The sequence below is a fragment of the Oncorhynchus masou genome, chromosome 2 (genome assembly GCF_036934945.1).
Source record: "Oncorhynchus masou masou isolate Uvic2021 chromosome 2, UVic_Omas_1.1, whole genome shotgun sequence".
NCBI classification, from domain to species: domain Eukaryota; kingdom Metazoa; phylum Chordata; class Actinopteri; order Salmoniformes; family Salmonidae; genus Oncorhynchus; species Oncorhynchus masou.
In genome coordinates, this window is record NC_088213.1 from 8,129,115 (window position 1) to 8,144,289 (window position 15,175).

The following is a 15,175-nucleotide window of genomic DNA, read 5'->3' on the forward strand; positions in this document are numbered from 1 at the left end:
ACTCCTGGCCTGGTGGCTGCTGGGAGATGAAACCTCTGGCCTGGTGGCTGCTGCCCCCTAGAGGTGGGAGATTAAACTCCTGGCCTGGTGGCTGCTGGGAGATGAAACCCCTGGCCTGGTGGCTGCTGGGAGATGAAACCCCTGGCCTGGTGGCTGCTGGGAGATTAAACTCCTGACCTGGAGGCTGCTGGGAGATTAAACTCCTGACCTGGTGGCTGCTGCTCCGTAGAGGTGGGAGATTAAACTCCTGGCCTGGTGGCTGCTGGGAGATGAAACTCCTGGCCTGGTGGCTGCTGGGAGATGAAACTCCTGGCCTGGTGGCTGCTGGGAGATGAAACTCCCTGGTGGCCTGGTGATTAAACTGGCCTGCTGCTGGGAGATTAAACTCCTGGCCTGATGGCTGGGAGATGAAACTCCTGGCCTGGTGGCTGCTGCTCCGTAATGAGAAAAAGGAGAAATTGGCTGTCTGTCTAGCTAGCCCTATCCCTATCACTATCATACTGTCACTGGGCCCTGTTTTGGGGAGGGTTAGAGGCAGGCGGAGAGAGGCAGGCGGAGAGAGGCAGGCGGAGAGAGGCAGGCGGAGAGAGGCAGGCGGAGAGAGGCAGGCGGAGAGAGGCAGGCGGAGAGAGGCAGGCGGAGAGAGGCAGGCGGAGAGAGGCGGGCGGAGAGAGGCAGGCGGAGAGGCAGACGGAGAGAGGCAGGCGGAGAGAGGCAGGCGGAGAGAGGCGGGCGGAGACGGAGAGAGGCAGGCGGAGAGAGGCAGGCGGAGAGGCAGACGGAGAGAGGCAGCGGAGAGAGGCAGGCGGAGAGGCAGGCGGAGAAGGCAGGCGGAGAGAGGCAGGCGGAGAGAGGCACGGAGAGATCTGTCGGAGAGGGGCAGGCGGAGAAGGCAGGCGGAGTGATCAGTCGGAGAGACAGGCGGAGTGATCTGTCGGAGAGAGGCAGACGGAAACACGGAGATCTGTCTGCCGGAAAGGCAGTGGAGATCTGCAGGCAGTATCTGTCTGCCATTAAACACGGTGATCGGGCAGGCGGAGAGAGGCTGGCATTAAACACGGAGAGGGGCAGGCGGAGAGATCTGTCTGAGAGGGGCAGGCGGAGAAGGCACGGTGTGAGGCAGGCGGAGAGAGGGTCTGGCGGAAGAGGTGGCGGAGAGAGGCAGGCGGAGAGGGTCTGGCGGAGAGGGGCACGGAGTGATCTGAGGCAGACAGATCACTGTGTGATCTGTCTGCCATTAAACACTGTGTGGTCTGCCATTAAACACTGTGTATCTGTCTGCCATTAAACACTGTGTGATCTGTCTTCCATTAAACACTGTGTGATCTGTCTGCCATTAAACACTGTGTATCGGGAGTATCTGTCTGCCATTAAACACTGTGTATCGGGCAGTATCTGTCTGCCATTAAACACTGTGTATCAGGCAGTATCTGTCTGCCATTAAACACTGTGTATCGGGCAGTATCTGTCTGCCATTAAACACTGTGTATCAGGGAGTATCTGTCTGCCATTAAACACTGTGTATCGGGAGTATCTGTCTGCCATTAAACACTGTGTATCGGGCAGTATCTGTCTGCCATTAAACACTGTGTATCGGGAGTATCTGTCTGCCATTAAACACTGTGTATCAGGGAGTATCTGTCTGCCATTAAACACTGTGTATCAGGGAGTATCTGTCTGCCATTAAACACTGTGTATCAGGCAGTATCTGTCTGCCATTAAACACTGTGTATCGGTCAGTATCTGTCTGCCATTAAACACTGTGTATCGGTCAGTATCTGTCTGCCATTAAACACTGTGTATCGGGCAGTATCTGTGTGGATAGGAATCATGTCCCAGATTGTAACAAGCACCATCAGATACTGGAGATCTCTCCGTCTGGTCACATGTTGAATCACTACTGTCTCACTACTCACTGTCACGCCTCTTTCGACTGAGGGCTGGTGATGATGGTGTGTGTGTGTGTGTGTGTGTGTGTGTGTGTGTGTGTGTGTGTGTGTGTGTGTGTGTAACTAGGTGTAACTGTGTGAGTGTATTATTTCAGAAGCAATCCTCATCAGTAAAATCTTAATCTAGGCTCTCTCTCTCTCTCTGTCTTACTCTCTCTCTCTCTCTGTCTTTCTCTCTCTCTCTCTCTCTCTCTCTCTCTCTCTCTCTCTCTCTCTCTCTCTTCTCTGTCTCTCTCTCTTCCTGTCTTACTCTCTCTCTGTCTTACTCTCTCTCTGTCTTACTCTCTCTCTGTCTGTCTTACTCTCCCCTCTCTCTCTCTCTGTCTCTCTCTCTCTCTCTCTCTCTCTCTCTCTCTCTCTCTCTCTCTGTCTCTCTCTCTGTCTCTATCTCTCTCTCTGTCTTACTCTCCCTCTCTCTCTCTGTCTTACTCTCTCTCTCTCTCTCTAAACTCTGTCTTACTCTCTCCATCTCTTCTCTCTCTGATCTCTCTGCTCTCTCTGTCTCTCTCTCTCTCTCTGTCTTACTCTCTCTCTCTGTCTTACTCTCTCTCTCCCTCTCTCTCTCCCCCTCTCTGTCTCTCTCTCTCTCTGTCTTACTCTCTCTCTCTCTCTCTCTCTCTCTTCTCTGTCTTAAACTCTCTCTCTCTCTCTGTCTCTCTCTGTCTTACTCTCTGTGTCTTACTCTCTCTCTCTCTCTCTCTCTCTGTCTTACTCTCTCTCTCTCTTCTCTCTCTCTCCCTCTCTCTCTCTCTCTGTCTCTCTCTCTCTCTGTCTTACTCTCTCTCTCTGTCTTACTCTCTGTCTCTCCCTCTCTCTCTCCCCCTCTCTCTTTCTCTCTCTCTCTGTCTTACTCTCTCTCTCTCTTCTCTCTCTCTGTCTTACTCTCTCTCTCTCTCTGTCTTACTCTCTCTGTCTTACTCTCCCTCTCTCTCTCTCTCTCTCTCTCTCTCTGTCTCTGTCTCTCTCTCTCTCTCTCTCTCTCTCTCTCTCTCTCCCTCTCTCTCTCTCTCTCTCCCTCCCACCAGGTCACTATGATGCTCTGAGACCCAGTCAGGCGTTTGAGTTCACACGGGACCCGTCTGTCGGTCAGATAGCTCTGGCTTTCCTCCAGGCCTCCTTCGCCTTCAGCGGCTGGAACTTCCTGAACTACGTCACTGAGGAGGTGGTGGAGCCACGCAAGTAAGGATAGATCTCTAGATTTAGGCTCCGTCCCAATTTAATCATGATAGATCTCTAGATTTAGGATACGTACCAATTTAATCAGGATAGATCTCTAGATTTAGCATGCGTCCCAATTAATCAGGAACCTGGTAGGCTACGTCCCAATTTAATCAGGATAGACCTCTAGACCTCTAGATGTAGGCTACGTCCCAATTTAATCAGGATAGACCTCTAGACCTCTAGATGTAGGCTACGTCACAATTTAATCAGGATAGACCTCTAGATTCAGGCTACATCCCAATTTAATCAGGATAGACCTCTAGACCTCTAGATGTAGGCTACATCCCAATTTAATCAGGATAGACCTCTAGACCTCTAGATGTAGGCTACATCCCAATTTAATCAGGATAGACCTCTAGACCTCTAGACCTCTAGATGTAGGCTGCGTCCCAATTTAATCAGGATAGAACTCTAGACCTCTAGATGTAGGCTACATCCCAATTTAATCAGGATAGACCTCTAGACCTCTAGATGTAGGCTACGTCCCAATTTAATCAGGATAGACCTCTAGACCTCTAGATGTAGGCTACGTCCCAATTTAATCAGGATAGACCTCTAGATTCAGGCTACGTCCCAATTTAATCAGGATAGACCTCTAGACCTCTAGATTCAGGCTACGTCCCAATTTAATCAGGATAGACCTCTAGACCTCTAGATGTAGGCTACGTCCCAATTTAATCAGGATAGACCTCTAGACCTCTAGATGTAGGCTACATCCCAATTTAATCAGGATAGACCTCTAGACCTCTAGACCTCTAGATGTAGGCTACATCCCAATTTAATCAGGATAGACCTCTAGACCTCTAGATGTAGGCTACATCCCAATTTAATCAGGATAGACCTCTAGACCTCTAGATGTAGGCTACGTCCCAATTTAATCAGGATAGACCTCTAGATTCAGGCTATATCCCAATTTAATCAGGATAGACCTCTAGACCTCTAGCTTTAGGCTACGTCCCATTTTTTACCCTTCTAACAAGGTGTGCGCTTGCACACTCCCTGTAATGAATTTCAAAGCATTGGTCTGCTCTAAACATTAACTGAAGCGATTTTTCCAAGTGCACACTTCAGGAGAAGGGTGGAGAATCTGCGCAACGAACTGTGTCGTCATATCGCCATCTAGTGGTGGACAGTGGAAGAGCACCTGTTGTCATACATTAATATATTGACTTTACATGTGGTCATGTTGTGGCAGTTTCCTTGTTGCTTCCAATGCTCAGATTATATTCATTAACTTTACTGTCTAACTGCTGTCTAATGGGTTGACTGTCTCACTGCTGTCTAATGAGTTGACTGTCTCACTGCGGTCTAATGGGTTGACTGTCTAATGGGTTGACTGTCTAATGGGTTGACTGTCTCACTGCTGTCTAATGAGTTGACTGTCTCACTGCTGTCTAATGAGTTGACTGTCTCACTGCTGTCTAATGGGTTGACTGTCTCACTGCTGTCTAATGGGTTGATTGTCTCACTGCAGTCTAATGAGTTGACTGTCTCACTGCTGTCTAATGAGTTGACTGTCTCACTGCTGTCTAATGGGTTGACTGTCTCACTGCTGTCTAATGAGTTGACTGTCTCACTACTGTCTAATGAGTTGACTGTCTCACTGCTGTCTAATGGGTTGATTGTCTCACTGCTGTCTAATGGGTTGACTGTTTTACTGCTGTCTATTGAGTTGACTGTCTCACTGCTGTCTACTGAGTTGACTGTCTAATGAGTTGACTGTCTCACTGCTGTCTAATGGGTTGATTGTCTCACTGCTGTCTAATGAGTTGACTGTCTCACTGCTGTCTAATGGGTTGACTGTCTCACTGCTGTCTACTGAGTTGACTGTCTAATGAGTTGACTGTCTCACTGCTGTCTAATGGGTTGATTGTCTCACTGCTGTCTAATGAGTTGACTGTCTCACTGCTGTCTAATGGGTTGACTGTCTCACTGCTGTCTAATGAGTTGACTGTCTCACTGCTGTCTAATGGGTTGATTGTCTCACTGCTGTCTAATGAGTTGACTGTCTCACTGCTGTCTAATGAGTTGACTGTCTCACTGCTGTCTAATGGGTTGACTGTCTAATGGGTTGACTGTCTCACTGCTGTCTAATGGGTTGACTGTCTCACTGCTGTCTAATGGGTTGACTGTCTCACTGCTGTCTAATGGGTTGACTGTCTCACTGCTGTCTAATGGGTTGACTGTCTCACTGCTGTCTAATGGGTTGACTGTCTCACTGCTGTCTAATGGGTTGACTGTCTAATGGGTTGACTGTCTCACTGCTGTCTAATGGGTTGACTGTCTCATTGCTGTCTAATGGGATGACTGTCTCACTGCTGTCTAATGGGTTGACTGTCTAATGGGTTGACTGTCTCACTGCTGTCTAATGAGTTGACTGTCTCACTGCTGTCTAATGGTTGACTGTCTAATGAGTTGACTGTCTCACTACTGTCTAATGAGTTGACTGTCTCACTGCTGTCTAATGAGTTGACTGTCTCACTGCTGTCTAATGGGTTGATTGTCTTACTGCTGTCTAATGGGTTGACTGTCTTACTGCTGTCTATTGAGTTGACTGTCTCATGCTGTCTACTGAGTTGACTGTCTAATGAGTTGACTGTCTCACTGCTGTCTAATGAGTTGACTGTCTCACTGCTGTCTAATGAGTTGACTGTCTCACTGCTGTCTAATGGGTTGACTGTCTAATGGGTTGACTGTCTCACTGCTGTCTAATGGGTTGACTGTCTCATTGCTGTCTAATGGGATGACTGTCTAATGGGTTGACTGTCTCACTGCTGTCTAATGGGTTGACTGTCTAATGGGTTGACTGTCTCACTGCTGTCTAATGGGTTGACTGTCTCATTGCTGTCTAATGGGATGACTGTCTCACTGCTGTCTAATGAGTTGACTGTCTCACTACTGTCTAATGAGTTGACTGTCTCACTGCTGTCTAATGAGTTGACTGTCTCACTGCTGTCTAATGGGTTGATTGTCTCACTGCTGTCTAATGGGTTGACTGTTTTACTGCTGTCTATTGAGTTGACTGTCTCACTGCTGTCTACTGAGTTGACTGTCTAATGAGTTGACTGTCTCACTGCTGTCTAATGAGTTGACTGTCTCACTGCTGTCTAATGGGTTGACTGTCTCACTGCAGTCTAATGGGTTGACTGTCTAATGAGTTGACTGCCTCACTGCTGTCTAATAAGTTGACTGTCTCACTGCTGTCTAATGGATTGACTGTCTAATGAGTTGACTGTCTCACTGCTGTCTAATGGGTTGACTGTCTAATGAGTTGACTGTCTCACTGCTGTCTAATGGGTTGACTGTCTCACTGCTGTCTAATGGGTTGACTGTCTCACTGCTGTCTAATGGGTTGACTGTCTCACTGCTGTCTAATGGGATGACTGTCTAATGGGTTAATGTCTCACTGCTGTCTAATGGGTTGACTGTCTAATGGGTTGACTGTCTCACTGCTGTCTAATGGGTTGACTGTCTCACTGCTGTCTAATGAGTTGACTGTCTCACTGCTGTCTAATGAGTTGACTGTCACTGCTGTCTAATGGGTTGACTGTCTAATGGGTTGGCTGTCTCACTGCTGTCTAATGGGTTGACTGTCTCATTGCTGTCTAATGGGATGACTGTCTCACTGCTGTCTAATGGGTTGACTGTCTAATGGGTTGACTGTCTCACTGCTGTCTAATGGGTTGACTGTCTCACTGCTGTCTAATGGGTTGACTGTCTAATGAGTTGACTGTCTCACTGCTGTCTAATGGGTTGACTGTCTAATGGGTTGACTGTCTCACTGCTGTCTAATGGGTTGACTGTCTCACTGCTGTCTAATGAGTTGACTGTCTAATGGGTTGACTGTCTCACTGCTGTCTAATGGGTTGACTGTCTCACTGCTGTCTACTGAGTTGACTGTCTCACTGCTGTCTAATGAGTTGACTGTCTCACTGCTGTCTAATGAGTTGACTGTCTAATGAGTTGACTGTCTCACTGCTGTCTAATGAGTTGACTGTCTCACTGCTGTCTAATGGGTTGATTGTCTCACTGCTGTCTAATGGGTTGACTGTTTTACTGCTGTCTATTGAGTTGACTGTCTCACTGCTGTCTACTGAGTTGACTGTCTAATGAGTTGACTGTCTCACTGCTGTCTAATGGGTTGATTGTCTCACTGCTGTCTAATGAGTTGACTGTCTCACTGCTGTCTAATGGGTTGACTGTCTCACTGCTGTCTAGATGAGTTGACTGTCTAATGAGTTGACTGTCTCACTGCTGTCTAATGGGTTGATTGTCTCACTGCTGTCTAATGGGTTGACTGTCTCACTGCTGTCTAATGGGTTGACTGTCTCACTGCTGTCTAATGAGTTGACTGTCTCACTGCTGTCTAATGAGCTGATTGTCTCACTGCTGTCTAATGAGTTGACTGTCTCACTGCTGTCTAATGAGTTGACTGTCTCACTGCTGTCTAATGGGTTGACTGTCTAATGGGTTGACACTGCTGTCTAATGGGTTTACTGTCTCACTGCTGTCTAATGGGTTGACTGTCTCACTGCTGTCTAATGGGTTGACTGTCTCACTGCTGTCTAATGGGTTGACTGTCTCACTGCTGTCTAATGGGTTGACTGTCTCACTGCTGTCTAATGGGTTGACTGTCTAATGGGTTGACTGTCTCACTGCTGTCTAATGGGTTGACTGTCTCATTGCTGTCTAATGGGATGACTGTCTCACTGCTGTCTAATGGGTTGACTGTCTAATGGGTTGACTGTCTCACTGCTGTCTAATGAGTTGACTGTCTCACTGCTGTCTAATGAGTTGACTGTCTAATGAGTTGACTGTCTCACTACTGTCTAATGAGTTGACTGTCTCACTACTGTCTAATGAGTTGACTGTCTCACTGCTGTCTAATGGGTTGATTGTCTTACTGCTGTCTAATGGGTTGACTGTTTTATTGCTGTCTATTGAGTTGACTGTCTCATTGCTGTCTACTGAGTTGACTGTCTAATGAGTTGACTGTCTCACTGCTGTCTAATGAGTTGACTGTCTCACTGCTGTCTAATGAGTTGACTGTCTCACTGCTGTCTAATGGGTTGACTGTCTAATGGGTTGACTGTCTCACTGCTGTCTAATGGGTTGACTGTCTCATTGCTGTCTAATGGGATGACTGTCTAATGGGTTGACTGTCTCACTGCTGTCTAATGGGTTGACTGTCTAATGGGTTGACTGTCTCACTGCTGTCTAATGGGTTGACTGTCTCATTGCTGTCTAATGGGATGACTGTCTCACTGCTGTCTAATGAGTTGACTGTCTCACTACTGTCTAATGAGTTGACTGTCTCACTACTGTCTAATGAGTTGACTGTCTCACTGCTGTCTAATGGGTTGATTGTCTCACTGCTGTCTAATGGGTTGACTGTTTTACTGCTGTCTATTGAGTTGACTGTCTCACTGCTGTCTACTGAGTTGACTGTCTAATGAGTTGACTGTCTCACTGCTGTCTAATGAGTTGACTGTCTCACTGCTGTCTAATGGGTTGACTGTCTCACTGCAGTCTAATGGGTTGACTGTCTAATGAGTTGACTGCCTCACTGCTGTCTAATAAGTTGACTGTCTCACTGCTGTCTAATGGATTGACTGTCTAATGATAATGTCTCACTGCTGTCTAATGGGTTGACTGTCTAATGAGTTGACTGTCTCACTGCTGTCTAATGGGTTGACTGTCTCACTGCTGTCTAATGGGTTGACTGTCTCACTGCTGTCTAATGGGTTGACTGTCTCATTGCTGTCTAATGGGATGACTGTCTAATGGGTTGACTGTCTCACTGCTGTCTAATGGGTTGACTGTCTAATGGGTTGACTGTCTCACTGCTGTCTAATGGGTTGACTGTCTCACTGCTGTCTAATGAGTTGACTGTCTCACTGCTGTCTAATGAGTTGACTGTCACTGCTGTCTAATGGGTTGACTGTCTAATGGGTTGGCTGTCTCACTGCTGTCTAATGGGTTGACTGTCTCATTGCTGTCTAATGGGATGACTGTCTCACTGCTGTCTAATGGGTTGACTGTCTAATGGGTTGACTGTCTCACTGCTGTCTAATGGGTTGACTGTCTCACTGCTGTCTAATGGGTTGACTGTCTAATGAGTTGACTGTCTCACTGCTGTCTAATGGGTTGACTGTCTAATGGGTTGATGTCTCACTGCTGTCTAATGGGTTGACTGTCTCACTGCTGTAATATTGACTGTCTAATGGGTTGACTGTCTCACTGCTGTCTAATGGGTTGACTGTCTCACTGCTGTCTACTGAGTTGACTGTCTCACTGCTGTCTAATGAGTTGACTGTCTCACTGCTGTCTAATGAGTTGACTGTCTAATGAGTTGACTGTCTCACTGCTGTCTAATGAGTTGACTGTCTCACTGCTGTCTAATGGGTTGACTGTCTCACTGCTGTCTAATGGGTTGACTGTCTCACTGCTGTCTAATGAGTTGACTGTCTAATGGGTTGACTGTCTCACTGCTGTCTAATGGGATGACTGTCTCACTGCTGTCTAATGAGTTGACTGTCTCACTGCTGTCTAATGGGATGACTGTCTCACTGCTGTCTAATGGGATGACTGTCTCACTGCTGTCTAATGGGATGACTGTCTCACTGCTGTCTAATGAGTTGACTGTCTCACTGCTGTCTAATGAGTTGACTGTCTACTGAGTTGACTGTCACAAGTCATTGTTATTTACAAATGCTTTTCAATATGTAACATGCTCCTGTTATTGCTGTCTGTCAGTGTCATGACATTTTATTGTAATATGTTACCTGTTACTCTAGGAAACTGCCCCCAGCCATCTACATATTACTGTAATATATTATTACAGTACTATATTACTGTAATATAATGTACTGTTTTACAGGAACCTGGTATATTACTGTAAAATATGTCTCTTATCTCAGGAACCTGCCCCCACCATCTACATATTACTGTAATATAATGTACTGTTTTACAGGAACCTGGTATATTACTGTAAAATATGTCTCTTATCTCAGGAACCTGCCCCGGGCTATCTACATATTACTGTAATATAATGTACTGTTTTACAGGAACCTGGTATATTACTGTAAAATACGTCTCTTATCTCAGGAACCTGCCCCCAGCCATCTACATATTACTGTAATATAATGTACTGTTTTACAGGAACCTGGTATATTACTGTAAAATATGTCTCTTATCTCAGGAACCTGCCCCGGGCTATCTACATATTACTGTAATATAATGTACTGTTTTACAGGAACCTGGTATATTACTGTAAAATATGTCTCTTATCCCAGGAACCTGCCCCGGGCTATCTACATATCCATTCCCCTGGTGACGTTAGTCTACACTCTGACCAACATTGCATACTTCTCCTCCATGACCCCCGAAGAGCTCTTGGCATCCAACGCCGTGGCCGTGGTGAGAATTAATGAATTAATTCATCTATAAATAAAATAATAGAAATGTTATAACACTTAATAATGAAGCCATAATAAATACACAATGAGTAACAATAATAAGCCTATATACAGGAAGTACCGGGTAATAACATGGTTATATACAGGAAGTACCGGGTAATAACATGGCTATATACAGGAAGTACCAGGTAATAACATGGCTATATACAGGAAGTACCAGGTAATAACATGGCTATATACAGGAAGTACCAGGTAGCAACATGGCTATATACAGGAAGTACCGGGTAATAACATGGCTATATACAGGAAGTACCAGGTAATAACATGGTTATATACAGGAAGTACCAGGTAATAACATGGCTATATACAGGGAGTACCAGGTAATAACATGGTTATATACAGGAAGTACCAGGTAATAACATGGCTATATACAGGAAGTACCAGGTAATAACATGGCTATATACAGGGAGTACCAGGTAATAACATGGCTATATACAGGGAGTACCAGGTAATAACATGGTTATATACAGAAAGTACCAGGTAATAACATGATTATATACAGGAAGTACCAGGTAACAACATGGCTATATACAGGAAGTACCAGGTAACAACATGGCTATATACAGGAAGTACCAGGTAACAACATGGATATATACAGGGAGTACCAGGTAATAACATGGCTATATACAGGAACAGCAGTATACTGTAGGTAGGGGTAAAGGATAGATAATAGACAGTAACAGCAGTATACTGTAGGTAGGGGTAAAGGATAGATAATAGACAGTAACAGCAGTATACTGTAGGTAGGTGTAAAGGATAGATAATAGACAGTAACAGCAGTATACTGTAGGTAGAGGTAAAGGATAGATAATAGACAGTAACAGCAGTATACTGTAGGTAGGGGTAAAGGATAGATAATAGACAGTAACAGCAGTATACTGTAGGTAGGGGTAAAGGATAGATAATAGACAGTAACAGCAGTATACTGTAGGTAGGGGTAAAGGATAGATAGACAGTAACAGCAGTATACTGTAGGTAGGGATAAAGGATAGATAATAGACAGTAACAGCAGTATACTGTAGGTAGGGGTAAAGGATAGATAATAGACAGTAACAGCAGTATACTGTAGGTAGGGGTAAAGGATAGATAATAGACAGTAACAGCAGTATACTGTAGGTAGGGGTAAAGGATAGATAATAGACAGTAACAGCAGTATACTGTAGGGGTAAAGGATAGATAATAGACAGTAACAGCAGTATACTGTAGGTAGGGGTAAAGGATAGATAATAGACAGTAACAGCAGTATACTGTAGGTAGGGGTAAAGGATAGATAATAGACAGTAACAGCAGTATACTGTAGGTAGGGGTAAAGGATAGATAATAGACAGTAACAGCAGTATACTGTAGGTAGGGGTAAAGGATAGATAATAGACAGTAACAGCAGTATACTGTAGGTAGGGGTATAGATAATAGACAGTAACAGCAGTATACTGTAGGTAGGGGTAAAGGATAGATAATAGACAGTAACAGCAGTATACTCTAGGTAGGGGTAAAGGATAGATAATAGACAGTAACAGCAGTATACTGTAGGTAGGGGTAAAGGATAGATAATAGACAGTAACAGCAGTATACTGTAGGTAGGGGTAAAGGATAGATAATAGACAGTAACAGCAGTATACTGTAGGTAGGGGTAAAGGATAGATAATAGACAGTAACAGCAGTATACTGTAGGTAGGGGTAAAGGATAGATAATAGACAGTAACAGCAGTATACTGTAGGTAGGGGTAAAGGATAGATAATAGACAGTAACAGCAGTATACTGTAGGTAGGGGTAAAGGATAGATAATAGACAGTAACAGCAGTATACTGTAGGTAGGGGTAAAGGATAGATAATAGACAGTAACAGCAGTGTACTGTAGGTAGGGGTAAAGGATAGATAATAGACAGTAACAGCAGTATACTGTAGGTAGGGGTAAAGGATAGATAATAGACAGTAACAGCAGTATACTGTAGGTTGGGGTAAAGGATAGATAATAGACAGTAACAGCAGTATACTGTAGGGGTAAAGGATAGATAATAGACAGTAACAGCAGTATACTGTAGGTAGGGGTAAAGGATAGATAATAGACAGTAACAGCAGTATACTGTAGGTAGGGGTAAAGGATAGATAATAGACAGTAACAGCAGTATACTGTAGGTTGGGGTAAAGGATAGATAATAGACAGTAACAGCAGTATACTGTAGGGGGTAAAGGATAGATAATAGACAGTAACAGCAGTATACTGTAGGTAGGGTAAAGGATAGATAATAGACAGTAACAGCAGTATACTGTAGGTAAGGGTAAAGGATAGATAATAGAGAGTAACAGCAGTATACTGTAGGTAGGGGTACAGGATAGATAATAGACAGTAACAGCAGTATACTGTAGGTAGGGGTAAAGGATAGATAGACAGTAACAGCAGTATACTGTAGGTAGGGATAAAGGATAGATAATAGACAGTAACAGCAGTATACTGTAGGTAGGGATAAAGGATAGATAATAGACAGTAACAGCAGTATACTGTAGGTAGGGGTGAAGGATAGATAATAGACAGTAACAGCAGTATACTGTAGGTAGGGGTAAAGGATAGATAATAGACAGTAACAGCAGTATACTGTAGGTAGGGGTAAAGGATAGATAATAGACAGTAACAGATGCATAGTGTAGGTAGGGGTAAAGGATAGATAATAGACAGTAACAGATGCATAGTGTAGGTAGGGGTAAAGGATAGATAATAGACAGTAACAGCAGTATACTGTAGGTAGGGGTAAAGGATAGATAATAGACAGTAACAGCAGTATACTGTAGGTAGGGGTAAAGGATAGATAATAGACAGTAACAGCAGTATACTGTAGGTAGGGGTAAAGGATAGATAATAGACAGTAACAGCAGTATACTGTAGGTAGGGGTAAAGGATAGATAATAGACAGTAACAGATGCATATACTGTAGGTAGGGGTGAAGGATAGATAATAGACAGTAACAGATGTATACTGTAGGTAGGGGTAAAGGATAGATAATAGACAGTAACAGCAGTATACTGTAGGTAGGGGTAAAGGATAGATAATAGACAGTAACAGCAGTATACTGTAGGTAGGGGTAAAGGATAGATAATAGACAGTAACAGCAGTATAGTGTAGGTAGGGGTAAAGGATAGATAATAGACAGTAACAGCAGTATACTGTAGGTAGGGGTAAAGGATAGATAATAGACAGTAACAGCAGTATACTGTAGGTAGGGGTAATGGATAGATAATAGAAAAGCATCAATGCAGATAGTCTGGGTAACTATTGGTTAACTATCTAACTAACTATTGATCAGTCTGATGGCTTGGAGGGAGAAGCTGTTCAGGGTCCTGTTGGCTCCAGACTTGGCGCTCCGGTACCGCTTGCCATGCTGTAGCAGAGAAAACAGTCTATGACTATAGGGTGGCTGGAGTCTTTGGAAATTTTTAGGGCCTTCCTCTGACACCGCCTGATATAGAGGTCCTGGATGGCAGGAAGCATGGCCCCAGTGATGTACTGGGCCATACGCACTACACTCTGTAGTGCCTTGCGGTCGGAGGCCGAGCAGTTGCCATACCAGGCAGTGATGCAACCAGTCAGGATGCTCTCGATGGTGCAGCTGTAGAACCTTTTGGGGATCTCAGGACCTATGCCAAGTCTTTTTTAGTCTCCTGAGGGGGGATAGGTTTTGTCGTGCCCTCTTCATGACTGTCTTGGTGTGTTTGGACCATGATAGTTTGTTGGTGATGTGGACACCAAGGAACTTGAAGCTCTCAACCTGTTCTACTACAGCCCGGTTGATGAGATTGGGCGTGTGCTCGGTCCTCCTTTTCCTTTAGTCCACGATCATCTCCTTTGGCTTGATCACGTTGAGGGAGAGGTTGTTGTCCTGGCACCACACTGCTAGGTCTCTGACCTCCTCCCTATAGGCTCTTTCATCGTTGAGGGAGAGGTTGTTGTCCTGGCACCACACTGCTAGGTCTCTGACCTCCTCCCTGTAGGCTGTCTCATCGTTGAGGGAGAGGTTGTTGTCCTGGCACCCCACTGCAGGTCTCTGACCTCCTCCCTATAGGCTGTTTCATCGTTGAGGGAGAGGTTGTTGTCCTGGTATCACCAGGTCTCTGACCTCCTCCCTATAGGCTGTCTCATCGTTGAGGGAGAGGTTGTTGTCCTGGCACCACCAGGTCTCTGACCTCCTCCCTATAGGCTGTCTCATCGTTGAGGGAGAGCTTGTTGTCCTGGCACCACGCTGCCAGTTCTCTGACCTCCTCCCTGTAGGCCATCGCATCGTTGTCGGTGATTGGGCCCTACCACCCTTGTGTCATCGGCAAACTTAATGATGGTGTTGGAGTCGTGCTTGACCACTCAATCATGGGTAAACAGGGAGTACGGGAGGGGAATAAGCATGCACCCCTGAGGGGCCCCTATGTTGAGGATCAGCGTGGCAGATGTGTTGTTGCCTACCCTGACCACCCGGAGGGCAGCACGTCAGGAAGTCCAGGATCCAGTTGCAGAGGGGGGTGTTTAATCCCAGGGTCTTTAT

The 15,175-nt window shown here is 45.3% G+C and overlaps 1 pseudogene; it reads left to right on the forward strand.

Annotated features, from left to right (window-relative positions):
- The window catches only part of LOC135553429 (asc-type amino acid transporter 1-like), a 118,605-nt pseudogene that overhangs the window by 80,524 nt on the left and 22,906 nt on the right, over positions 1–15,175 (forward strand).